The 26350-nt window shown below is 41.7% G+C and overlaps 1 protein-coding gene across 4 annotated transcripts in view; it reads left to right on the top strand.

The window, feature by feature from the left end:
- The window catches only part of PDE8A (phosphodiesterase 8A), a 138114-nt gene that overhangs the window by 73626 nt on the left and 38138 nt on the right, over nucleotides 1-26350 (top strand). The window lies entirely within an intron of this gene.

The following is a 26350-nucleotide window of genomic DNA, read 5'->3' as shown; positions in this document are numbered from 1 at the left end:
TAAAGCCATCCCATCATTATCTGACACATTGAGCAGTCAGATGCAAGGTTGCCAAGAGCAGCTGAGATGGCAGGTTTAAAACAAATGACACTTTTTCATGCACTGTAGGCAGCTGGACTGGTTGACATTGCCCCAGCTCTTCTTCAGAACAGAGAATATTTTTTCTGGGCCTGTGGTATTTTTATTCCTCATATAGATTACAAAACAAAACAAAGCAGTTGTTGCTTAGCTACCCCTCTGGAGTGATGGTCTCTCTCTCATTTTGCAACTCTCTAATCTCAATGTTGCATTTTCTGATTGTTAGAATCTATTTTTACTGGCTGGTGTTTTATACAGACACTTATGGAACTTTTTCATCTGCTGGAGTGGGATGGCTGAGTACTGCTGTCTTAAAACAGAAAGGAGCCTAGCTGGGGAGTCTGGGAATGGTCCCACAGCCAGGAATCTCACAGCAGCACAAAAATGAGTTTGCTGTAGGTAGAGAGATACTAATTCTGATGAAATCGCCCACTTGGGGTGAAAGGCTCTGTATTTCTTCCCCATTGCCACATGGCTCTGTGTTAAGAATAGATTCATTTTGGAAGAGGATAAATGCCAGAAAGAAATATATCTGACTCTAATTTTCTTCAAGACTTCCTGAGTGAGAAGCTGTAAATTGGCATTTTGGAGTCATGATACTAATTAGTGCAGAGTACAGAAAAATGGAGCAAGCTGAACTGTTTATGCAGTCAGAAATGAATCTGAAGGAAATCTCTATTTCTTTTGAAGGAAGTAAGACATGCCTAACACTCACAGCTGTACCTTTACCCTTTTGATCAGCACTGGGGCATAAGGGAAGTCAAGAGTTTTGCATAATGAAGAGAAAAATGTGGGTAGATAGTGTGGATTGTGTTTGCACCAAAAGGAGGAAAGTATTTGGCCAAGCAGCATTAGATTATGGTTACTTTTTCTGGAGAAAGAGTTCTCCAGGGCTTCTGCATGCATAATCATTCTGAGACTACGTGTTTTGGCCACTGAGATGTCTCTGTTTCCTTCTGCCCTTTCCCCTCCATGGCATCCCAAGCAGCAGCCAGTCATGCTTGCAGAAAGAGCCTGGTCTTAAACACTCCCCATTTCCCCTGCTAGTCTACAGATCTTGGCAAATTTCTGTCAACCCTGACAATGCTTAATTTACAGCCTTTAGCCACAATGCCACTTTCTGGCATTGTTAGAGAAATCAGAGTCTGTTCCCATAAAGCTTGTTACTTGACAGCATTTATGTTGCATGACTAATATGGCAATGGCAGCAATTTGCAATTAGCTGTGTGGCTCTCCTTGCCTCCCTGCCACGTGCCCTGGACTGTGTGTGTCTGTCTAAGCCTGACCTGCTTCCCTTTACAATTTTCTTTCTCTATAATGAAATTTTTTGAGCTCACAGAGGGAAATGTGTGACTTGGATAACTGAGCAGTTGAATGAAAGCTGCAGACTTTACATCATCAGTTTATCTCTGGCTGTGCTGCAGTCACTGTCCTCTCCAGCCTTGCTGGTGTGTGTAGCCAGTGGGCTCAGAGCAGCTCTCAGGTCAGCTCTGCTGGTTTCCACAACCCTGCTGGGGTTGTGCTGGGAGCCTTGGAGAGGGCCACAGCCAAATTCCTGAACAAACCAGGTGAAGAAACATTCTCATCTGTGGAGCTGGCCCCTCCTGGGCAGGGCTGGGGCATTTTGGCAGGCTGTGCTGGGGAGCTGATGCTGCCAGGCACAGTCTTTCTGGACAGAAAAAGCCAAGCTTTAGTCTGGACACACACTGAGCACCCTGCTGCCTGCAGTGTATAGAAGGTACCTGTCTTGTGGCTGCAGGGCATCCTCACCAGCTCCCAGGGAGGTGTGACATTACTGGAACCTCTTTGAACCCAATGTAATCTGTCTATAATTGGGTTGATTCCCTTTGACTCTTCTTTCACACATCAAACAAGACCTGGTGAGGCTGGATGACCCAGCAGCTCTGCCTGGCAGGGACAGATGAGTGGGTTTCAGGAGCAAGAGACCCCACTCCACCCTGGAGGGAGAGGAACAGTGGTGGGTGAGTTGCTGCCTCCAATTCCTGCTTGCCCCTGGCAGGAGCAGCACCAACTTGTCTCCCTTCCCCCAGCTGCAGCTGAGATTTCAGTGAATCAAAGCTATAGAGTAGAGTTGAGTCAGAGCCAAGGAAAGGCTCTGGCTCAAATCCACCAGCTAAAAATGAGCAAAGCTTTTGAGCCTGACTGGAATCTCTCAAAAACAAACAAACAAACAAAAATCCTTACCCAAATCCTTGTTGTCTTTTTACTTGATTTTGATAAAATAGTTCATTGGATTTTCATCTATTTCCCAGATTTTTCTCTTCTTTTTATTCGTGCCTGAATATATAAATGTATCCCTGTACAGATGTATATTTTAGATGTTTTCAGTCAGTGGTGGAAAGTGTTCCTTTTTGTGGTGTTTTCACTGAGACAATCAGGGGCAAAGTTCTTGTGGCAGTGCCAGGTCTGATACCACAGGAAGAGCTGTGTCCCCTGGAAACACCACAGAGCACAGAACCCACAGCATTCTCTGAAAACACAACATGGTTTTGAAGGCATGTCAAACACTGCAAAGTCAGCTCGGATTATTATTTTGTCTCAAATTGTTTATTTGCCTTTGTTTTGTTTTTTTAAAGGAGTGCTGGGGACCATGACTTACCTTAAATCTAGTTTTGCCAGTGCTGCTGTAAGGTAATGGAAGGGCCCTGATTGCATCATTTGCAGTCCTTTAGAGATACACAGTTCAGTCAACAGCCAGGGAGCTGCTCTACCTGGAGGTTTTGTTGACACTGTGTCTGTTTTTGCACTCATTATACTGCAGCAGCATTCAGAAATGCAGCTGTAGCCTTGCAGAAAATATATCTCTGAATGAATCTCTGAGAAAAAATCTGCTACTTGTGCACAAGTGTTCTCACAAGCAAGAGTCCCCATCTGTAAAAAAACATACCATGAGTAAATAACATTATGGAGAGGAAAGTGAGGAGTAAATCTCTGCCACTAAAATGAAGGCAGTTCTACCCAGTCATTGTTCATAGAATGGCAACCTTATTAATTTTCCTCCTCCACCTTGACAAGTAGCTTAGGGAACACTAATTTGATCTTTTTATTCATCAGGGCTGTTCAATACCAGAAGCAAACTACTGCATAAATTGTTTCCTCCTAAAAGTCTGTATCACAAGAAGAGATTTTAAAAATTAAGACTCTGGCATAGGCAAGCAAGCAAGTGTTGAATGCTGAGGGTTGGAAATAAGTCCTTATGTTTATGGAACAACTTTCTTTTGCAGGAAGAACAGCCAACTCCGTGTATTAATAAGTAATACAGTGACAATGAGTTAACAGTGGTTGTTGAGCAGAGGATAACAGATGGCCCCTGGTGAGTGTGCTCCTGGTCCCAGCTGATCTGTGAGCAGCACTGCACTGCACAGTGGGCTGTGAATGGTGCAGAGCCAGGGCTCTGCATCTTCTCTGGGGACAATTCTTGTTATTGCTGCACGAGCCCTGTTCTTCAACACCCTGCTTGGGGAGGGAACTTCAGCTACTTAGTGTTAGACATCAACTTAAAAGTTTCTACTGCTTTCACCTGTGCTACATTTTACTGTTGCTTAATTATTTTGCAAGTTGGCTTTGTCTTTTTTACCTGTGCTTCAGGTTTTTTTGTGTAAGAACAGACTATTGGAGCTGGTCTGGGTGCTAAAAAGTCTCTTTTCTTAGCATAGAACAATTCTTTTTTCGAGGTCTAATTCTGTGTTTTAAGGATCTGTTGTTCTCCTTGATTAAAAAATGAAAAAGGAGGGCAATTTTGCACAATTTATTGTACACCACTTCAAAGACATTATCTGCCTGAGGGAGGGAGAGCTTGGTAGCATCATGGAAAAAGCCACAGTCAGTGTATAAACACCATGGAAGTCAGAAGACTCTCAGAGGAATCTCAGTGAAGCTCCATGACTGGGGTATTTGTGCAGAGATGTAATCCATTTTCTCTTTATCTTTACTGTCAGCATGGTCTGCTCAGGAATTCATGGTGCCAGTGGCTCTCTGGAGCTTTTGATGGATCCCTCACTCTCCCCAAGAACTATCCCATGTGAATGTGAAGTCACATCTCTGCAGTGGAGCATTGTGCTCTGGTGGGAAGTGAAACAGAAATCAGCATGCTTTGGAGGCTCTTGCCATGGTGTTGGCTGTTCCTGGGGTCAGAGGTGGCTGAGGTCCCTCCTCTGCCCTGGAATTGAGATGAGCTCAGCCATGCTGTTCATGGAAGGGCAGCTGCAGCACAGCAGGGCTGCTCTCACCAACCTTGTCTGCCACTTTTGTGCTTACTGGGCCTTGAGGGAAGAGTCTTTCTGTCTCTTTAGGATCGTGTTAAAATCCTATTTAGCTGCCATGTATTTCCTTGATCCTTCCATTCCCACAATCACCAATTAGCAGGGTGTGTGTGTACATGCAGATTCTTCCTTTCTAATTAGCAGATTCCTAATGCCCTGTGGATTCATTGTCATAAACGAGTTTTATGTAACCTCTCACTCCTCATGTGCCTCCTCTGTCCAGGTGACACAGTGCAGTCAGCTCCAGGCAACTGTGTTTCTAAAAGCGCCCTTATTACAGGTTTAAAGTTGACACATGTCAGCCATAAGCAAATCCTCATCTTTTCCCAGTAAATGTGACACTCCTCATTCAGGACAGCTCAGTCCACCCCTCTGGGAGTCTGGGAAAACAGGCCTTGCAGGGAGCCCTGGGGGTCAGCAAAACAGGCACTGTCAGACAAATTAAATACAATCAGAAGTTGCTGAATCTCTGTGGTTTAACAACAAATCATATATAGTAGTCAGCAGGAATATGAATATGTGATGTGAACGAGGCATTCTGTGTCCAATTATCCTCAAGTCCCTTAGCTATTTAGTTATTTATTGCTTTATAGAATTTTCTAAATAAATCCACACAAATGAGACAGAGGTACTAAATCAAAATTAAGCCAGCTCACAGCCATGTGCAGGAGTCACAGGCAGCACACACAACCCCAGCAGGTCAGCTCTCATCTTAGTCTGATGTTGTTTATATGCTGCATGCCATTTTCTGCCAAAGTAAAGATTCCTATCATCATGGTGGCTTTCTTTGATGTCCAGTGGGGCAGATGCCTCGTACACATGGAGGAAACTGAAAAAGTCTTTGTTCTGCCCCATCCAAAGGTCATGTTTCCCAGAAGGACACTTCTTCAGAGCCAGATCTTTCAGGATTTTAGTGCTGTCTGGGAATGGGCAAAGAATAGTTTTTCACAAATCAAACCTGCATCTTGATAATGAGTTGTGGAGTATTCACAGAGGGAGATTTCAGTTTTGAGCTTCAAGAGGCCCCAAATGTGTTTGTCTTCTATAGCTGATAGGCATCACACTCCACTGCAATACTGACATGGAGACTGTAAGTGTTAAACTGCTCTGTGCATGCAACTAACCCAGCAGTGGGGCTGCTGCCAGGGATGGAGGCTTTGTGTGCTGTCAGGGACAGGATTAGGAGCTGCAGGGCAGCTGTGCTGGAGGGGTGACACTCTCTGACATGTCTGCCAGCATCACCAGCTGTGGGTCAGGGAGAGCAGGCTCTGCTGAAAAGGGAGGGAAATCCCAATTAATCTGCTTGTGGTAGATCCTCTTTGCTGGGCTCTGCCCAGAGGAGCAAAAAATTCCCTGTGAAGGAAAGTGGGGTGACTGAGAATGATCCCTGGCTACAGTGATGGAGCTGAGAAGCAAAGGCATTCAGAATGTTAAAATAATGAAATGCAGCTGATTTATGTGAGGGCAGCTGCTTCCCTGCAGCATTGCTGGGTGCACTGCCTGGTGGGCAGGCTGTGGTGGCCGTAGGACAGGCTTGCACTTCTCTGCCACTGACTGCTGAGGCTGTTACTGGTCCAGCTGGGGCCTCCATCCATCTCTGGTTAATGGAACAAGAGGACAAGTGGATGCTTAAAAAGGGGAGCTAATCAATAGGACTGAGAGGGGGAGATAAGGCAGTGAGAGTGAGGCAGGGAAAAAAATAAAAGGAAAAACCACTGAAATGTGAGGTAGGAAGGACAAAAATAAGAAAAAAGTATAGAAATGTATGGCAAGCAGTGAACAGGAGGAGGGCTTATTTCCTCAGCTGCCCTGACCCTGCTGAGCCAGCTCACCTGCACCTCCCTGTGAACTGCCCTGCCCCAGGGCACAGTACCCATCTGTTCCCTGCTCTCAGCACAGCCTGACCCTCACCTGCCTTGTGGAGGAAAAGGTCTGCAGGAGTGGGGAAAACCCTCCAGGTCTGCCTGCTCCTGCTGCATTCTGAAAGGTCTGATCCTTCACAGCATCAGTGCCTTCTGTTTCACACTCAGGAGACAAAAAGTCATCTCCTTGAAGGGAAGTTTAGGTTTGTGTTTTTGTTGTTTCCCAGTGTGATCAGTGTGAGCTGGCACAGTACAGGCAGAGGGAGGGCAGGGGACATCCCTGCTGGCAGATGCACTGCTCACACTGAGGCACCACTGGTTGTGGTAAGACAAGGTGAGAATGGGTTCAAAGACCACATTTCTCAGTATGGTAAATATGGTTTGCAGCACACAAGGGTTTTGCAAGTCATTCCAAGGTCCATGGACGTTTGAGCTCCTGCCTCAAAGTAGTGTCAGACTCCTCCTGTTGTTCCCCTGGTCTGGCAATGTGGACTTTGCTTTGGCTGTGACTGGGCTAGAAAGGGACCAGTCCAAAGCTCCCCCCTACCCCCAGCTGTTTGTGATTCCTTACTTATTGCTCTCCTGTTCCTGGCAAACCTCACTAAGCTATGGATATTACTGCCTAGTCTCAGAGCTGGGCCCTGTGTCTTGTGACTGTCTCCTTCCTGTTCTGCTTGTCTCTTTTTCTTTTTTTTTTTTTTTGTAAATTTATGGCCATGTGCACTAGAATAACTGCAGTTGCTGGTGAGGAAGGTGTACATTGCTGTGTGCATGCATTCACACGGACTGCTGTGTGCCAATTAAATATACCAATGTGTTAAGAAAAATGTCTTTCAAATTAAAACTCAGTAGCAAACTCCCCCTTAATTACTACTCATTAAAAATAATGTAACAGTCAGTTAAAAGCTTTGCCAAACAATAACAATAATCTTGTAAAACCCCATCATGGTGTTCAAGCAGTGCTTTGCCAAAGATCATTAATTGGGTATGTGTGAATTTTTATGTTCTTCTCTAATTTAGTTTTCAGCCTTTAACTGGAAAACCTGTTTTATCAGCTGAAAGGATGTGCCATGTGCATGACATGCCGCTTGAGGCTGGGAAGAAATAGGAAGAAATATTTCTCTGGTGCAATAGGACAGGAGAGACTGAGGCTAAGCAGGCAGCCTGATTTCCAGGGAAGTGGCTGGACCACAGCCCTGCCCATGCTCGTGCTGGAAAGCTGCTTTGCTTTCCTGCCAGATGGGAAGTTATGACCCGGTTACAGGAGCTGGGAGGAATCATTTTTCAAAGAACAAAAGAATGAGCAACCGGGAAATGGTGAGGTGGATTAAAGAGCTGAGGGAAGGAGTTCCTGCTGTGCAGCTGGAGACACTCATCTGTCCAGAAGGCTGGAAAGAAGGTGCTGAGGTTCTAGTGGAGTGGGGGCCTGTGCTGCTCAGCTGTGGGTCTGAGTGTGGCACATGACATGTCCCATGGTGATGGATGCTGCTTCTGGGCCTCCTGCTGCTTCAGTCTTGAAGCATCTGCAACCAGAAAATGAGGATGAGGAACAGAAAGTCTCCTCTTTTGATTTGCCATGTGATGCAAATGCCATGGGGTTCCCCCTTTAACCCTGACTGACAAGTGAAGGAGAATGTTTCTACCACTTATAGTACTGATGTCTTTGTTCCACAGGAAAATGAGACATAGGTAGCTTCATGCTATGAGCAAATGTAAGCCTTTGATGTGGGTGTGTTTGATGGAGTTAATATGATAATATCAATGTACCTACAAAAAAGGCTTAGTATTGATGAATATGTTTGCCAAATAGTCTTATCTGCTTTGTGGTCCAGATGCTGAACCATGGGGAAAAAAAAAAGCCCCACAAGAACCTAAAAGTGAACAGAGAGGTTTTGTAACTACATCTTTTGAAGAACTTAAATATCCACATCCTTAAAAAGACTTTTATGAACAAAAAGCTGGTGAGATTTTCACACTGGAAGTCCCTGAAAGTCAGTTTTTTCCCTGCTTCACTGCTAAGTTTTACCAACTTCTTCAAAAGCTGGTAAAATTGCAAATGCCTGAAATGGGTTGGAGAGCAGCAACACCTCATGCTGCTAATGCATTCACAGTGGGACACTGCAACAAAGAGGTAGCAAGCAGATTACTCTATATGATCTCAGGTGAGAGTAAATCAGTACAATTTTCAAATCTAAGTGTTGATGGAAGAGCTTTAAACCTGCAGTTAGGCAGTTTGAATGAAATGTTAAGAAGAAATAAAACTTTCATGTGGCATTAATTCCAAGGGTGGATGATGTGATTTTGAAGAGGGACTTAAAGATTAATGTTGTTTTTTTTAACTTAGAAATACTCTATCTAAATGCTGAGTTATCCCATTCTCACTGAACATGCTGACTGCTCCAAGGCCTGTCTGTGTTTTAGGTTTGAAATGTCATTTGAGTGCCTTTCAATGAATTTGGAGCTGAATTGGCCTTTACAGAACTTGAAAGCAGAAACAAATGAAGTTTCTCATTCTGATGACTGATGCTAAATTCTTTGCTTTTTAAAGGTAATTAAGGTAAATTTTGTCTGTAGTCATTGTAGTGTTAAGGAGAGTTAGCTGAGTTGAACAGATGTAAAGTAAGGCAACCTCTGCTGTGGAAAAGGAACTTGAGGTGTCTGAATTTTGCTTCACTTTGCCAGAGCAGATCTAACAGACTCACTGTGTGTGGAGCTGCCAAATTGAGAATCACACTGCCTGGGCAGGTAAGAAAATAAACAGTGATTTGCAGCCCTTTCAAGTATCAGCTGTAGGAGTGTCACCTGAGGTTCTCAAAATGGAAAGCATCCAGAATTGGAAGTAATTCCTCAAATGTTGTCAGAATGTTTGACTCAGTCCCATTCCCCCTTCAGTACCTGTGGGAATTCTGTATGGAGCAGGAATAAACAGATAACTTACAATATGTTATAAATGTACTTCTTGAATGGAGTTCAGCTTTTCTTTACACTGTGAGTGCTGTCTCTGGGACCACTTTTCCTCCCAACTGTCTGAAAAACCTTCCTTCTCTTTTTCATTAGAATTCAAGCAACTCTCTTGTAGTTTCAGGGAGTAGCTGCCTGTTGAGGTAATGGTGGTAATGAAGGATTTTAGCTCAGGCCAGAGGACTACACAAACTGTTGTAAGATGCACTCCCAATCACGTGGCTGTGCAGCTGCCTGCTCCTCTTCTCTGGTTTGAGTGAGCTCTGTGTGCTGCTGAGCAGTTGCTCTTCTTCCAAACCCTAAAATCACATGCTGACTGGTGAGATTACTTTTCTGTTAGGGCATGGTTGTAATTATGTTTAATGTATTAAAGGCATAAAGAGCCAGAAATTTTTATGACCTGTGTAATGACAACCATAAAACCAGGAGATTTGGTTCCCTAATCACTTCTGTGCTCTTGTTGCTTTGGAGTTGGGGATGGAAGATTTAAAAATTAAATTTCAAATAGAGTACATTTGGGGTTCTGATGTAGTACCTTACTCTGTTTCTGCTTAATGCATTTTCTTGCATTTTAAAACCTTCTTTCATACCACTTGTTCACTGTTTCACTGGCCACTGTAGAATGGATTAAGCACACAACAAGCACATAGAGGCACAAGGGCTTTGAACAAAAGCTTTTGGATTTTTTTTTTGTGTTCTGGGGACATACACAGTTATTGGAGTAGGAGGATAACCTGGGTCATGAAGGTCACTCCTCTGCTATTATGGGCAGCCACAGCATTAAATGTCTTTCTTAAATGCATCCTGCACTGTCTCAAAGCTAATTACTTTTCAGCCTGTCCCTGTTTCTATTAGAAGTTGTTCTTTCTGAGAACAACTTATTTCAAGGCTAAACTTATTTTCAGTGAGTTGATACCTGCTTGGGTTTATTTGCTGCTCTGAAAGCTTTCCAGTATTGCTGACAGCAGCAGCCATGCCAGACCCAGTTAACTGTGGTTGTCTCCAGCCTGTGGAAAGCACTGCCTTCCACTCTGGCACTGCTTTTCCCCCTGTGTTACATTCATCCACCTGTCCCTGATGTTCCCTCTGTGTCATGTATTTGATCTGTGAGACATTGCCCATCCAGTTGGGAAAAATCATGTGGAGACACCAGGGCACCTCAAATGGGCAAATTGCCTGTGTTCAGATGAAAATGGCTGTGATCTTAAAAGTTCTCTTTCTGGGCATTTTTCTTAGTGTATCAACATTGTGATGCACTTAATTATAAGTAAAAAGACTAACAGTAAATATATTTTGAGACTTGCAGTAAAGGGAAATCCAGAGAGAGCAGATAAAAAACTAAAACAAACTGAACCGAACTTGCCTACCTGCCCTTTATACAACAGGCTCTCTCCATGCTTTCCCTAAAGTATTAGCAGATCACCATTATTAGATTATTTTTCTCAGTATGTCTTGTCTATTGTGAAGTTTTGTTTGTGGAATTGTCTTGCATTTCAAGTGGTGAGGCTTTTCATATAAAAAAGGACACTAGTATAAGGAAGAATTGAGGGCTGTGTCTCTTAAACTGCAGGATCATTAGGCTAGAGGCCAAATTTCTGATGTTTGCATGTAATATCAACACTTAATTAATATACTCAGGACCATCTCATTCAAGTCTTCCTCCTTGTATTACATTCCCTATTAGATTTTAATAAAATAAGTTTTCTTTAGTTACCAGGGCATGATAAAAAGCTGTATTAATGTGTTGCAGGTTTTGTTCCTCACCCTCTCTCCTCAGGCTGGACCATTGTTTGACTGAGCAGCTTTCATGTCTGCAGACTCCATTGATTTATTTCATGCAAGCCTTTTGTAGCTGTGTTGTTACTATGGCAATAAGAAAACATAAACAGAATAAATGAGTAATGGTGATAAGGAATTGTTAGCTGGCAACAGAGATGATACATTTTGACCCTTTGTGAGATTTCTTTGTTGTCTGAGGAAAAACAACAAAGGAAAGGGATGGATTTCATCTGTCACAGGGACAGTATGCTGGTGGAGAATATGCTGAATTGAGAAGGGATGCATTAGCTTCAGGGCAGCCTTAGATCTTTGGTACCTGAGACAAAACTCCAAAAAGATGTCCAAGTGTTGGAATGAAGACATAGAATTAGTTGCTCTTATTCTGTCCTGGAATGTGAGCTATTCTGGCTGTTGGGGATGAGTAGAATGCACTTCATTCAAAAGACAGAAGTAGCAGTATGTTTTATTAAGGTGAAATAATAATTTGGCAGAGTTCAATAAATTTGATGATATTTAATAAAATTTAACAGGGGTTTGCTACAGGTCAGTAAGTTTGATGGCAAGGTTCACCTTATTAATTACTGCATGGAAGAAACATCCAAAGGAAAATTGGATGAGAATCTGGTTAGTATGATTCACACAGAGCCCACAGATCTTCCTGTTGAGTCATGAGGTTCAGAGTGGACCCCCTTGCTTTCTGAGCCCCTTATAGAGCCTTAGTGCAACTGGGCCAGTCTAAGTCTTAGACTTGGACAAAGGCATAAGTCTGATGAAATTATCTCTATTAAGCTTATGCTAATTAATATTGAGTAGCTACATAGTTTAATAATGTTTCATTAGAATTAATTCAGTGTGCTACCAGTCACTTAGCAAGGGGATCTCTGCCTTGGGCAGGGAAGGCTCTCTTAGATGAAGAATCTCAAACCTGGAGAGAGATGCCTGCCCAAGGGGAGGCTCATGGGTGCTGCAGTCCAGCTGCAGCTGAGGGAGAGCTCAGATCTGGCTGATCTGAGGGTAATATTTATAGAGTGAAGCAGTTGGTTGGACATATACAATATAAGGCATAATATTGCAGTGCAAAAAAAGAGTATATTGTTTGTGGACACTCAAAGCCTATTTATGTGGTATAAAATAAAGTTTTTTGCTGGGACAGCTCAGAGACAGAGCTGTGAGAGCTGTGACTGTATAGGCCAGGACTACATTTACCTTTTTGTTTCTGCTGCATCTGTAGAAACAGATCCCCTGTGACTCTCAGAAAAGCTGTGCTGAGGAGCAGCACATGCCTCACATCTCCTGAGCAGGGCCAATACCAAGGAGTGCTCTCACAAAGATTCCCCTTGTTCATTGCCTTCTTGGTGCTCAATGATAGCACCTTCCAGGAGCTGGGATATATGAAAGTGGGAAGCTTTGGAAGTATACAATAATGACAGTTTCCTGGTAATTTGCAATAGCTGTTTAATGTATAGAGAGTGAAAGAGCAAAGAAATGGAATATAGATTTATCAGTATCAAACAGGTTTATAGATATAAATGTATATGTAGATTTATTTCCTAGTCTGCTGAGAATATTTACTCCATCCTCCTTGGCTTAGTTGCAGGAAAATCAATGTATTGCTTTTGAGCTGTTAGGTTAAAGCCACAGCTTCCCAGCAAATAGAAATTGCTCTCTTTTCAACAAAGCTAACCTGGTACTGTACAGTGCATGCACACAGCTTTTAAAACTTCAGTGGATCATAGGCATGATTTCATATTGAAGCAGTGCTGTGCTCTCTGACCATCCCCTTAAAACATGCCAAGATAAAAGAAACATTTTTTTTCCATTTTAGCAGATATTAGGCATTACACAACTATTTCCTTTATATTTTCTAGTTTGCCAGAACCTCATTGAGCTTAAGTGTGGTAAGTGTGGCTAGTCTGTTGTTTTCCAATAAGCTTTTCTCTATCTGTTTATAAATCTACAAAAACTTCATTTATGAGTTTGTATGCTCTGGGGGTGTCAGTAAACACTAACTGAGATTTGTATTGTGTTCTGAGATGTCTGTGAGAAGTGTAATTATACAGTTATATCCTGCTAGGATTTCTAGTGTCTTTACTAGAGTACATAGTTAATCCCAGCTCTGGTAATAAACAGTGGAATTCTCTCTTTGGGGACTGACAGAATCAGTCCAAGTGCAATCCTAAGAGTAAGATGTAATTCCTGCAGTGTCTAGGTTGTCTGATTGGAAATGAATGTCTATTACAAAGTCGCTTGTGTGCAACACCAAGCTGTGTTTCAGCAAGAGTTTAGGCACAAGCTTAACTTAAAATTACAACCTTTCTTTGCGGTTTTTAAAATGGTTTAAATGCTTTGACTTAAAGGAAAATAACCAGTACTCCAGCTTTATACCCTGAAAGGTACCAGTGTGCCTTAAAAACATCAATTTTTCTGCACCTGCATGTTTTCCTTTTTTCTGCTCTTCAGCTGGATGAGTAAGTGGGGATCCTTGGAGTGTCTGTGCATCCAGATATTGAGTCCTGAAAATAACTGTGTTCAGGATGCTGCTTCTGTTGTGTTCAGGGAAAGAGAAGTCACTGCTGGAAGTCAGTTTTAGAACAAGAATTGCCTTATCAAGGATCAAATAAGAAATGTCCTGAATCCATAAATCAAATCATAATTTTGTGCATGATCTGTTACCTATATCAGCATGATTACTTTATTTATGGCCCTTTTATAGGAAGCTTAGGTTCACTGTTCATTTGTGATTTTCCTTCCTATGTTCAATTGTTGTGTTTCTATTGCAGTCTGGAGTCTTTTTTCCCCTGAGCAGCCAGGTTTCTTTATCCCCACCTTTAAATGGCATAATGTCATGTTCATGCAAGTCATTCAGTGTGTTCATGTAGACAGAAACATAGATTATTTTGTTCCAACTCTTCTGCTATGTTGAAGAATTTTTAAGTATACATTCCTAGTGTATGACCTCTTTGGCTGTATGGTGATTATTAATATTACAGAATCAGCTAAGAGGAAATTACATCAGTAGATAAGATGAGCTGTGCAATAGCAGGAGCTTTATTCACACTGAATACACTATTCATTTGCACAGAAAGATCATTTCTCAATTCAAAGAGGAATATTCTAATTTAAGTCTAACTTCAGCCATATGTCAAAATCTCTACAGAAACAAAGCTTACCACTGTGCAGTGATCCTGTAAGAAACACATTCCCCTTTGTGGATGGGCACATGGTAGGTGCATCAAACTCTTGGAGCTCTTGTTTTTCATGACAAGAACTCTTTTTATATCAGAACATAGTTTAGTCCATTTGCTAATTTAATGTAAAGTGACCTGAAATAGGGGAAATTGGGGAAATACCATAGTTAGTGGTCTTCAGCTTCACTCCATTCTAAACCTAGGTTGGGTTTTTATAACTAATTTAATCTTATTAAAAACTGCTTTTATATTACACTGAAGAAGTAAAATTTCAAAATACACCTCCATGAAATAAAATCATATGTAGAAATGTAATTGAACATGGGGGATAATGACAGATGCCAGGCACAGAATGTTAAAACGAGTTCTCTGCTTAGGTGCACAGGAAAAAGCAGGAAACAGTGGCTGCTGAATCAATCTTAGCAGTATGGCATTGTTGTGATAACTGGAAAGCATTTTGTGTTTTGTGGCTTACCTGCTAGTCTGGGGCCTCAGCCCATTGGAAGGGAGAGGGAATTTCTGTAGAAATTGCTGTCCTTTGTGCCAGATCCTATTGAGAAGAGTTAGAAACTAATCCCTGTCCCTGCCCTGCAGAATGCTCAGCACAGCACCCACCCTTCCTACACTGTGCTTGCTTCTGTGCTTGCACACAATGGCATTGCATGGTCTCATTTATATTTAAAACCACATGCTGTCTGCCTTTGGTCACCTCAGTTGGTATATATCAGAACCTAACAATGAAGGCCCTAAATGAGTGGTCCATGTGGCTGACAGGTTTGTGCAGCCATGTATCTCCACGGGGTCACAGCACCATCATCACAGTTCTGCAGCTCAGAGCCAGGTCTTGTCCCCCAGCCATAATTTTGGTGCAGTGGAACGTTGGAAAGGGAGTTGAGCCAAATAATTATTTCGTCTTGAAGCCGTGTGGGGTTCACAGCAAACCTGTCTTCTGACACAAGTGACTTCTTGACATTGTTGGCACACCCAAGTGAATATCATTCTCTGATAAACACTTTGGAGTTCCTCCAGGTTGATTTGCTTATTCTTGGAAGTTTTTGCTAGTGATATGTATACACTTGTAATTTCACCATGTAACCAAATACAGAAGAAGATTGAGAATGATTAGATTCAGAGGTGAGTTTGTTTTCTAAACTCTTTATTCTTACATTCAAACCAAGGATACAGGGAAGAATGACAGAACTGGTGCAAACTCATACTCTGCTGAAAGAACAAATTAATTGAAGCCAGGAAGATTCTGATGTAGGTAGAGTGGTGAGTGAAAAGCAGTTTTGTTTTGTTTATAGACCTGCTGTGTTTTATTGGCATTTTTTCTTTGGGTGCATGTATTTATTTATTTTTGCCTAGCTGTTTGTTAGCCTGTAGCTACTTGCCAGGATTTAGGAAGAACAAAGTTTGCTCAAATCACTGGTTATATTGCAGATAGATCTGGCCCAGTGTGTTTGCCTTGTCATTTGAGTGCAGTGTTGACATGGTTATTGGTGTGTCTTCCTCCCCACGATTATGCAGTACATTTTCTGTCTCCAAAGAGAGCAGAATTTGGCAAGGACAGCCAAGAAGCATCTGGCTCTTTCCTGTTGTTCTCTCTCTCTGTTACTGAGAGTTGGGCAGTCTCATGGACAGCTCTAAATTTAGCTGCTAATTTTCATCTTAGGAGTCAGTTCTGCTTAGATTTTGGCTAGAGGGGATAGTTGAATGAGATGAGAGTCCTGGTTTGGTACCTGCTGAATTACATCCCCCTGGGAATATCCCTGTGTATTTTCTGTAAGATCCTCAGATGTTTCCATGTTCTAAAGCCACAGCTAAGTCCTGGTCTGACTTGTTTGTCAACAGTTTAAGAACTAGTTCAGAATAGAACTTAATTTCTCTGCATCCCTTTGAAAGGGATAGTACAGAAGGCAAAATTACATGCCTTGGTGGTCTCTTTACATATAGATATGCAGGCAAGAGAGTTTTTCCAGGAGCTACCATGTTTCTCAACACAGTTGACTGGAATTCATTGGTGAAGCTCCATGTTTGTGGCCACTGGTAAAATATTACTTCTTGCAGTTAAGAGGCTGGACAGAGATGGGCAGAATAGAATTCTGTTGGAGTAGAAATATCCTCCCTTACATTTCCTTCCTGCCTGTTGTAACCTGGATTTGAACCTTCATCATATGCCTACCTGAGAAATTAATTTTTCGGATCACATTTCACATTTGCCCATAGCTGGAAAATAGGAGAGCAGATTTCACAAAACAAACACTGAAATCCAAAAGGGAGATGTAATACCTACTGTGTGGTTCCACCAGCAAAGAGCTTCCTTCATATCAAAGTATTTAGACAAGATTATAGGTCATATGTCTAGATATTCATTGTATATATAAGATTGATGGTAGTATGATCAGAATGAAGTGGCACCTGCATCATTGGCACTGCCTTCCATACTTTGACTGAAGTTAATCCTTTTTACTCAAATCAACTTTTCTAGACATGACTGAGAATATTTGCAAAATATGTAGAATGCCAATATGAATTCTTAAAAATTATGTTTTCAGGATCAGAAAGGTAAGGACTTGGAGTCAGATATTAAACAGACAAAACTGGTGTAGTTCCTAGATTTCTAAGGGGCAGCTCCAGCTTGCATTAGCCAAAGATCTCTCCCTGTTTCATTGAAACAGTAATTTTCATGCACAACACACCAGACAGCACAGGATTCCAGTAGTTCCGGCCCATTTGTCTGCTGCTGCTAGGAAGTTGTTTACTCTTTTGTATCACTCTCTGCTGACGTCTGCTCACTGAACAATGTCATCAAATTTCCTGTTTTTTGGCTTGTGGAAAGTAGCTCCCCCACCTTCTGCTCAGGCTTTGCTGCGTGGGGATCCGTGGAGCGGATGCACCAGCGGACAGGATGTAGGGTTAATGCAGCAGAGCTAAATAAATAAAGTAGGTGTTAGCTGGGAACCAGAGCTGCCTTCTTGCCAGAGGGATAAAGCTGACAGTTCAAACATTGAGCAGTGATAAAATACTTGTTTCAGGTTGTGGGGTTTTTGAATGGCTTTTGGATTTTTTTTCTGTGAATTTGTGTTAGCAGCTTCCTGAAGCAGCCTGAAATAGTTTATAATGTGGTGCTGTGTGATATGAGAAAACACCTCTGTCAGGTATTGACAGCATTCTGCTGCTGGTGCTCTAGTTCTGCAGGCTGGTGCTGCCAGCAGTGTGTTCATCACTAACTCTACTGCCAGAGCAGCAGGCTGGTGCTGAGCCCAGAGTGCTGACACTCTGCCAGGGGGCTGATCCCCTTACATTTTTGGTTTCCCTGTCTTCTGGCCAGTGCCACAGGGCCATTCCTTCCACTTGGGCAAGCACTAGCAATAAGCAGAGCAGACCTTTGTTCAGCAAGTCTTCCAGACAAAGTTTGGGGTGCTTTCATTGATATCACCAGCATTGTCATGTTGGCCTTCTGTCATCCATAGCAAGAGGGAACACCTGCTGTTAGAAAACCCACCCAACCTTTGTAAAATAGGGCATGCTGTGTGCTTTATGGTACCTGAGTCTTGTGCTTCCCTCCCCTCTGTAGGTCTGTCATGCTCCAGGTGGTTTCCCTCCACTTAGTGTTGCTCTGTCTTGGAATTCTATTTTCCTTTCTCCAAAGAGCATTTGATCACTTCATGAAAACAATTCTTGTAAGGATTCTCCTAAGATCCTTCATTAAAACAAAACAAAACAACACAAAGAAACAAAACAAAAAAACCAAAACAGTCCCTGCCCCAAATACCAGAAAAATAAGAATCCCACAACACATAACATTTGGAGTCAAATTGCAGAGTGTTGGAAAAATGCAGGAGTATCTGATGACAGACAGAACTACAGGGTATGCTGGAGTGATTTATAGGAGCTATCCCACCACTGGGACATTGAGTTTGTCTTTATTTTTAAAAGGTTTTTATTAAGGTGCAGCCAGAACATTTTGCTTACTGCCTTTCTCTGCTAAATTCAGTTTTATTGCACTGTCTCACTGACGCTTATAACTGGAAATAGTCTGAGTGTGTGAAGTACTGAGTGTGGAGCATGTGGGCTTCACCTCATTGAAATGCTGAGTTCTTGTCATCATTTCTGACATCATCCTGCTTGGATCTCTGCAGATACAAAAATGGTGCTTACCTCAGAGTATTTTCCATTATAGTGAGAAAGGAATATAGGAGGGTTCCCTTGCAATACCGAGTTCCTGTTCTTGCAGCATCCTGCATCCATAATGGGGCCCATAGTCAATATGTGGAGAACTGGACTGGATGCCTAACACAGTCTGTTCATTATCCTGTACTGGAAGAGGAGAGCTCAACAAATTGTGCCTCCAGGGCATCCTAGTACCAACCTTCTTCCTGGGGCCCTTGACAGGGACTGAGCCAAAGGGCTCAAAATCTGAGCTTCTGCCTTCTGTTCCTGGTTAAATTTATTCATACCTTACCCTCATGGAGATTTATAAGTACAGGTGCAAACTAAAACTCCTGAAAATATGTCATTCATTTTATTTCTAACAAATAAATTCCAGATGTTTGCCTCTAACTCCCAGAGTGCTGATATGATCAGCTTGGGGCTCCAGTTGTTCAGTCTTGTGTTGGATGACAGAGCAGAGAGTGAAATGAATGCTCTCCATTGCCAGTGGTTTGCAGTCAAAGGGACACAAGTTTTTCTAAAAAGATGAAACTGGGTGGATTGAGTTGAGAAAACAACTGGCTGGCACTGCAGTGATGGAACAGTAGTAACTAGATTTAAAAGAAAATGAGATAATCTTGTATGGCAGAAAAGATGGAAATAATGGAACATTTCAGAAAGAAAGTATGCTACCATGTACTGCAAAAAATAGGTCTATACTTATCATAAGGTGTTTCTTGCTACAGACTCTGTGAAAAGCTTCTTATGTAGGAAACATTGATTTGCATAGTGCTGCTTGCAAAGGCTGTAGCTTAATTCTCAAAGTCAAACTTGGGGGAAGAAGTGTCTTTCTTTGACTGTCAGAGCCAAGAGATTATTCTTACCCTAGGAAAAAATAGCAAGGCAATGGTAGTTCTGGTAATTCTATATGCCCTATATGCCATGCAGATTAGAAACAAATAGAATGGGCTAAAAATACAGAGCAGAATTGCAAAGCAAAATTATCAGTTAAGTTATTAAATTGTCATAAACACTGTAAAATTCTGTCTTGAAACTTGGTCTGAAGTATAAATGTAATAAGTGCAGTGTGAGTTGTGACACCCATGGCTTCATATTTACAGTATCAGAAAAGTATTTTACCCAATATGGGCATGTTTCTCTTGTAAAAAATTTAAATTAGTCTTAAATGTTGTAAGCATTATTCATTTATGGTACAAACAGGCCATGCTTCACTTCCTTCCCAAAGGGCTTTGTTGTGTAGAATCAACAAGTGCACCAGGCTGGAATACCACACACAGTTGGCTGGCAATGGATTTGTTGGATTTGTCTGACAGAGGAGCTCCCAGGTGATCAATTATTCAGCATTCAGGGCCAGCTGGGCAGAGAGGGAAGGACACAGAGTCACCATGGACCTTGGCTTGTACAAGTGCCCTCTTCAGCTTTCTGTGGAACTCAGAAAAGGAGATGTGCAAGGACAGAATCCGAGCAGCAAAGGCACCAGATAACCTCTCCCACTTGCAGGAAACTGCCAGTTGTGTCACAAAACCACTGCAAATCTTCCTTGCTTCATCTGGAAAATATTTCTGGGTGCAGCCTCATACTGTGGCCTGCAAATTTTGTTACTCTGTTTTGGTGGGGAGCACACTGTGAGTAATTTATGTCTAATGGAGTAGTGGTTTGATGCCACCTCTAATGTGTTCCTGCTGTTTCACATAAGGGGTGCATTTTTTGTTGGAATATATTTGAAGGTTCTTAGCAAAATCAGATTACAGAATATAACTGGATTACATTATGTGCCTCACAGTATATTCTGGTTTTCCAGAGTATGACATATTGGTTCAAATTAAGCAGTGAAGAAAACAATTAGAACTGTGGTGTTCCATGGTAGGTGCCTAGACTGTATGTGGTAGTGGCTCAGAGTTAGTCAAAATATATTCCTGATGCAGCCTATTACTAAAATTATAAAGTTCAACACTGAGCAGCACACCATTTATTTTGTCTTTAGAGGATGAGGACAAAAGAAATGCAGAAAAAGCTGCTAACCACAGAAATATGAATGTGGTAAGAACATTTGTCCTGGCTTAAAGGAACATGCAAACACATAAAACTAGTCAAATGAAATTTCCCAGGGTTGAGAAAAGCTTCCATAATCAAGGACACTGTAAGTAATTACAGCCTTATGCTCAAAGTTCATAGAGGAAGAAAAAGAAATCAGGTGATATATCTGAGTAATAAACTTTTCAAGAGTCAGATCTATGTCATTCTTCAGTGAGTTTATAGGTTTACTTTAATTTTTTAATTCTCAAAATGACCTAAAGTTTTACTGTAGCTTTACTGGAACTGTTAATAAAGTGAGTCTGGTTTTTCCTTTCTGTTACTTACATATGAGACTTTAGACTTTATACTAAAAAACTATTAGCCTTTGATATCTAATTTATTTGTAACGGGTTATATTTACTGATTCACACAGGATATCTTTCCCATTAAGCTGGTTTATAGCAATGCAGCATATTTTTTTACTCAAAGCAATAGATTTGTTTTATTTTAGTTCTATGAATTGCAGCTACATTTTGTGTCTTAAAAGTCTGGCTGAGCTCAGAGTCAGGCCATGAAACTGCACTAAATTGCATATTTCATTAATAGAATTTTTCTGTTTGCTTTGGACATTCTTCCTAGTATTTCGTAGCTTGGGGGGAAAGGCAAAAGAAAATAAATGAGTACAGTTGGTTTTTTACTCAGCTTTGCTGGAGATACAGAGGAGTTTCTCTTCTGCCTGTTGCAGGCAGGTCTGAGGAACTCTCAGTTCACACAGTTTCCAGTTAAGTCCCCACAGTCTGGTCGTGCAGATACAGCATCCATCCTCCCCAAGGGAGGACACTGAAGCTTGCAAATTAACATTTCCTGCTAAAATTTCTGGTAAAAGCTCCCAGCCAGAGCTATCAGCAGTCTGGATCACTGTCTGGGAAGAAGCACTTGGTGCAGGGGAGGAAGAAGGAAATGGTGACTGTGAACTTATTAATGGTGTCGCCAGACAGGACTTTAATGTCTATTTTCTCATTTGTTCTTTGGCATAAAGCTTTCACACTCTCAAAAGAAGGCCCAAGGCTTCTGCATCCTTTGCTTAAAAAACCAGCAGAGTGAGAAACATATTCTGGATAGCTGCAAAACAGATTAGACAAGCTTGTCTAATGCCAGAATTCGGATCTCAAGGGAGATTGATTTTGGATAGAGGCCAGTGTTCCTTGCAGCTAATTATGGGGGTTTTGCATAGGTGGACTCTATTTATTTATGTAATGAGTAAGTGGAGCCTCTCTCTTTCATATTGCTCCTCCTTTTAGTTCATCACTGTTACCCAAATTGAATGGGGATGTTGCTGCCTGACTGAAAGGGGCTGTGTGAAGCTCTGTTCTGTGACAGAAGAGCCACCTCTGCACAGCTCCAGCACTGGGTCCTGTTGTGAAACATTTGTGCCACTCTCAGTGGCAACATCAGACCTTTTTAGAAGAGACAGATGAATTTAGGTGTCAATAAAATTGTGCAGAAGGTGATGAGCACCTGCTGACCCTGATATTTGAGAAGCTGTTTTTGCTGTTCAAGTCTTGGCTTGGCTGAAGTTTTGCAGTACTTGCAGGGAGGAGCAGAGAATCTGCTCGTTTGAGAGGCAGCACATGGTGCTGGTGTTCAGACATGCCCTGTGGAAGGGCCCACTCAAGGGTCTGAGGACTGGTAACCTGAGGAGTCTGATAAAGCTTCTGAGAAAAAAAATTTCTGACACCCACTCTCATTATAGGGAAGGCAAGCACTGTTCTGTAGTGTCTCTTCAAGTGACACATGAAAAGTCCACATCTGCTCCATCAAATGCACCTTTCAGCCACTGCTGGCTGTGTGCTTATAAACATTCATGGTTTATACAGCACTTATGCTGGGCAGTTTGCAGGTGAACACATTTACATTAAAGATTTACTCTGTTTTTGCATCTTCTCTTCTTACCCCCCATGTTACAGATCTTTGCAAATCTTTCAAACTTTGTGATTGCAGCAGCTCTGTTACAAAGCTTCACTGATGCCATACAACTTGTAAAAGTATTTGATGCAAGTATCTCCAGATGTTCTCTCTCTTTCCTGGAAATCTCAAGGTTAAATAATTTCTGTGAGGCTATTCAACATCTATAGATTGTTATCTTGATAATTATGACCCATGTACTTAATTTGAGAAATGCTAACATGGTACCTGGAGAGAGTGTATTTGGACAGTAGGGCAAGATTTCATCTTAAGTGGATATTTGATACCCAGCTGGATTTGTTTCCCAGTTAAGGGCTACAATGTCAGAGCTTCCTTGATGATGGATTGTTTATTAAAGAGCTGCCTTGTGAGGGACTCCTGTGCTGGAGTTGGTTGCTCCTTGCCTGCCACAGCTTTAATCCTGTGAAATTTTACTAGGAGATGGTAAGATATTGACTGCTTGTGTGTCTCTATGGAGAAAATCGTGCTGCTGGTACAAAATAATAGTTTATTTTGTACCAGCAGCATCTCCTTTGGCACATCCAGCAGTTCTTTTGTAAAGAAAATGATACTCATAGGCAGAAGATGCAGAAATTGCTTTGTATCAAAGATAATAGTATAATTACACAGATTTTTAAAATTTAAATGAAATAAAATGGAGTGTGCCTACCACAAATCCAGATAGAGTGAAATTATATTTACAAGAAAACTAGCATGAAAAACTCCTTTGTTGCAATAAATTCTACTTAATTGCAGTTCTGATTATAATGAAAATCCTACTTTATTAAAGACATGCAGAGTTAGGGGGATTGGCATAACTGTAAAAAGTTCTACTCAAGGAAAAAAAGACGTGATCCCACCCCAGGCCTGTGATATTTAACGAGCCCTGTGGGCTGGCAGAAGCTCTGTGTGTTACTGAGCCAGAGTCAGGCAGAAAACCAGTGTCAGGTTTCAAACTACCCTGTAGGTCCTCAGGAATGAAGAGGCATCTGTATTAGAGGAAGCCAGTCACTCATCCCCCCTGCCACTGGGGTTCCTAGTGGTCAAAAGAAAGGGATGCCCAGGACTCTTAAATCTGTTTTGCTCCTTATCATAAAACCTGAAGTTAATCTGTTGGCTTGGTTATAGCTGTGAGCAAACAAAATTAATGCTAAACCTTAGAGTAAAAAAAAAATAAAAATGTACTGTTGTGAATTTCTTCAGGTTTTTAAAAAGACATCTTGAATATGCCTGCAGTCTCAAGTCTTCATTTGTTGGAGACAAAGTTCCATATTTAGAAAAGGTTTGACTGCCAAGAACTCCTCTTGGTTTTCTCAAGTGTCAATTGACAGTTCCACTCAGTCTGAGAAACATGTACTCTAGACAAAAATACAGTTATGCTTATTATCAGTATTGAACATTTCTCCTTTGCTGTCCTGGCTGCTGTCCCACTGACTTTGCATTTATTCTATCTACAAAATCCCATCTCAGAGACAGCACCTTTGTTCCTTTGTTGTGGCTCAGGGAGTTCCCAGGCAGGATAGAGCACAGGTGAGTTTGTTCATCCTGAAGGTGGGCAGAGCCACCCCTTGACCCTAAAGAATTCTAGTGATGTCCAGCAGGTTCACAGACACCTGGGTGAGCTTGTGAAGATGATGTGTGTGGCAGATGGCTGGGAGAACAGGGAAGGGGGAAGAGGAGGAGGCAGCTTCATACTGTCACCATCCAGTCTTGGAGGACTAAACTGGCACATCCAGGATGCTTGATCCACTTATGCAGAGGCTGGAGATCTCTAAGAAAAGATAACAGATGGCAGCAGGTTAAAAAAATTACTGTTGACAGTAAAGCCTGAACTGTGTCAGCACGAAAAATGTGTTAATAGTGACCAAAAAAAAAAAAAAAAAAGCAAGTTTATTCCTTAACAATTGAGATTTAGGATAAAACTGAGATCTTCTAGGAAGCCTAGCAGATCCACTGACTGAATTGTGCTATTTTTGGGCTGTACTCTCTTGCTTTGCTTGGTCTGTTTGTGAGGATTGTAGTGTTGGTAGATCAAGCCATGAAAAGTTTGTCTGGCATAAAGTAGTTGGAAAACTTCCTGGTAGACTGGAACTTCCTTTTAGTCAGATGAGTCTGTTCAAATCCAGATGGTTCAAAGAAAACTGTCACTGAAATTCATATTCATAAGGAAAAAATGAAAACTGATAATGGAGTTCTGTTGTATTCTGATGCATCTGTAATCATCTCTAAAATAAAACTAGTAAGTGGTATCCACCAGAAAAAACAAGAGAACTAGCTGATAGATAGGAAATAAGTTAGCTATTACTGCTATACTTCAGGATCTTGCAGAATCACAAGAGAGCAAGCAGTTTTAATAATATTAAACAATAGAACTACTGTGCCATATTTAAGTCTCCCAGAGTGCCGTGCAGTTCAACTGTTAAAATGCAGGCAGGAAGAATTTCCCTCAGGGCCAGAAGAATGTTGTATTTGTACTAAAGTGTCTGCTCAAGCAGGGGGGATGGAAAGTCAGCCACAGCCTGCCTGTAAAATGAATACACCTGAGGCGACAGCAGACGAGTGAGAAGTTCCTTTCCTGTTAGACAAAGATGTTGGTGGAGCCAAAGGCTGCATTTATTTGTTAGGAGTTATGTGAACACCGATATATTTAATGCTCTGATTCTGAACACGTCTTGGCTGATGACCTGCAAGACTTACAGACCAATTTCTTCTCTGTTGACTTGGCTAGTCTTTACATCTGGGTAGAAGTTGCTGCTGCCAGCAGATGAGAGAGGACAGCACACTGAAACTTTCATAGCAGTGGCGGCGCGCGAGGAGCGAGTTGGTCCCCAGAGCTCAGTCACAGCTCTGCCAGCCAGTGGAGTAACCAGAATTCTGTCAGCTGAGGGGAAGAGGTCTCTCAGCCTTCTGGGAGCTGCTAGGCACGTTGTTTTTTATGTGGCTGCCATTAAAGCATTTTGTGAGATAGAGTGTGGCTGGCCCTGATTGCCAGGGGGAAAACAGAGGAGTCTCAGAGTCGCTGGAGTACAAGGGAAGAGCTGCTGAAACTCAGCAAGCTGCAATATCCACCCAGATGTGCTGTTCAGCTGCCCATGAGGTACCATCTCACAGGGGCAATCACAGCCCTTACCTGTACATAAGCCCAGAATACCAGGGATGTCTGACTTTGCAGGACATTTGCTCTGAAGTGCAGGCATTCTGTCTGACCCTTTAATTTTGTCAGAAACTAATAAAATGTGAAATTAGGTGCTAGTGCTTTAAAGATAACCTCTTTTTTTTTCTTCAACTGAACCAATTCAGTTTCTGCATGTTGCACATTCTGTTCCTGTTTGAACAGCTGAAAATGTTCATACTAGTTGGTTGGGTTTTTTTCATTGATAAAGGCAACCATTTCTGCAGCCTATGTATAGAAAACCATTATTATAGGGTTTAAAAAATTATTCTAAAGCACAGCCAGATCATTTAAGCTGCTGGTTTTCTCTTAGGGCAGGATATAACTACAGATGCTCCACAGAATGCTCTCACCACACAGAAATACTTGACTATAGTTTAGTGAGCAACCCAAGGATTCAATATGCCTCCAGACAAAGTTCTGTGCATGTTTGGCTTGAATGGAGAAGTTCTTTCCAGCACTTTCAGTCAGAAAGTGGGACCTTCATGAAGACCCCAGTGATCCATCTCAAATCTTAAGATTATGAGGACTTAGGGCACTTTAAATTTTGTGCTGGTTGGTCAGAATAGGGTTTGGCAAAATGACAACCATGAGGCACAGACCAGTTTTATGGTTATTCACATTTGTTGTTGTGGAGTGTATGATTCACATTTTTTTTCTCTTTTAAAGGGACAAATAGATGAAATTTCAAGCTCAGCTTACTTGTGAATAAAATGCAGGTCTAAAAGGGGTCTTTGAATCAGGTAGATGCTGCAGCAAATACAATTTGCTGGATTTTAATGGTTTTTTATATGAGGACTAGTTTCTATTCTACTTTGTTCTCATCAGACAGAAAAGTGTGGATTAATGAGTAAATGGCTCTTTTCCTGACTT

The sequence above is a fragment of the Erithacus rubecula genome, assembly GCF_903797595.1.
Source record: "Erithacus rubecula genome assembly, chromosome: 14".
Classification (NCBI taxonomy): domain Eukaryota; kingdom Metazoa; phylum Chordata; class Aves; order Passeriformes; family Muscicapidae; genus Erithacus; species Erithacus rubecula.
The sequence above is the reverse complement of the archived record's forward strand: the minus strand, read 5'-3'. Positions and strand labels throughout refer to the sequence as shown.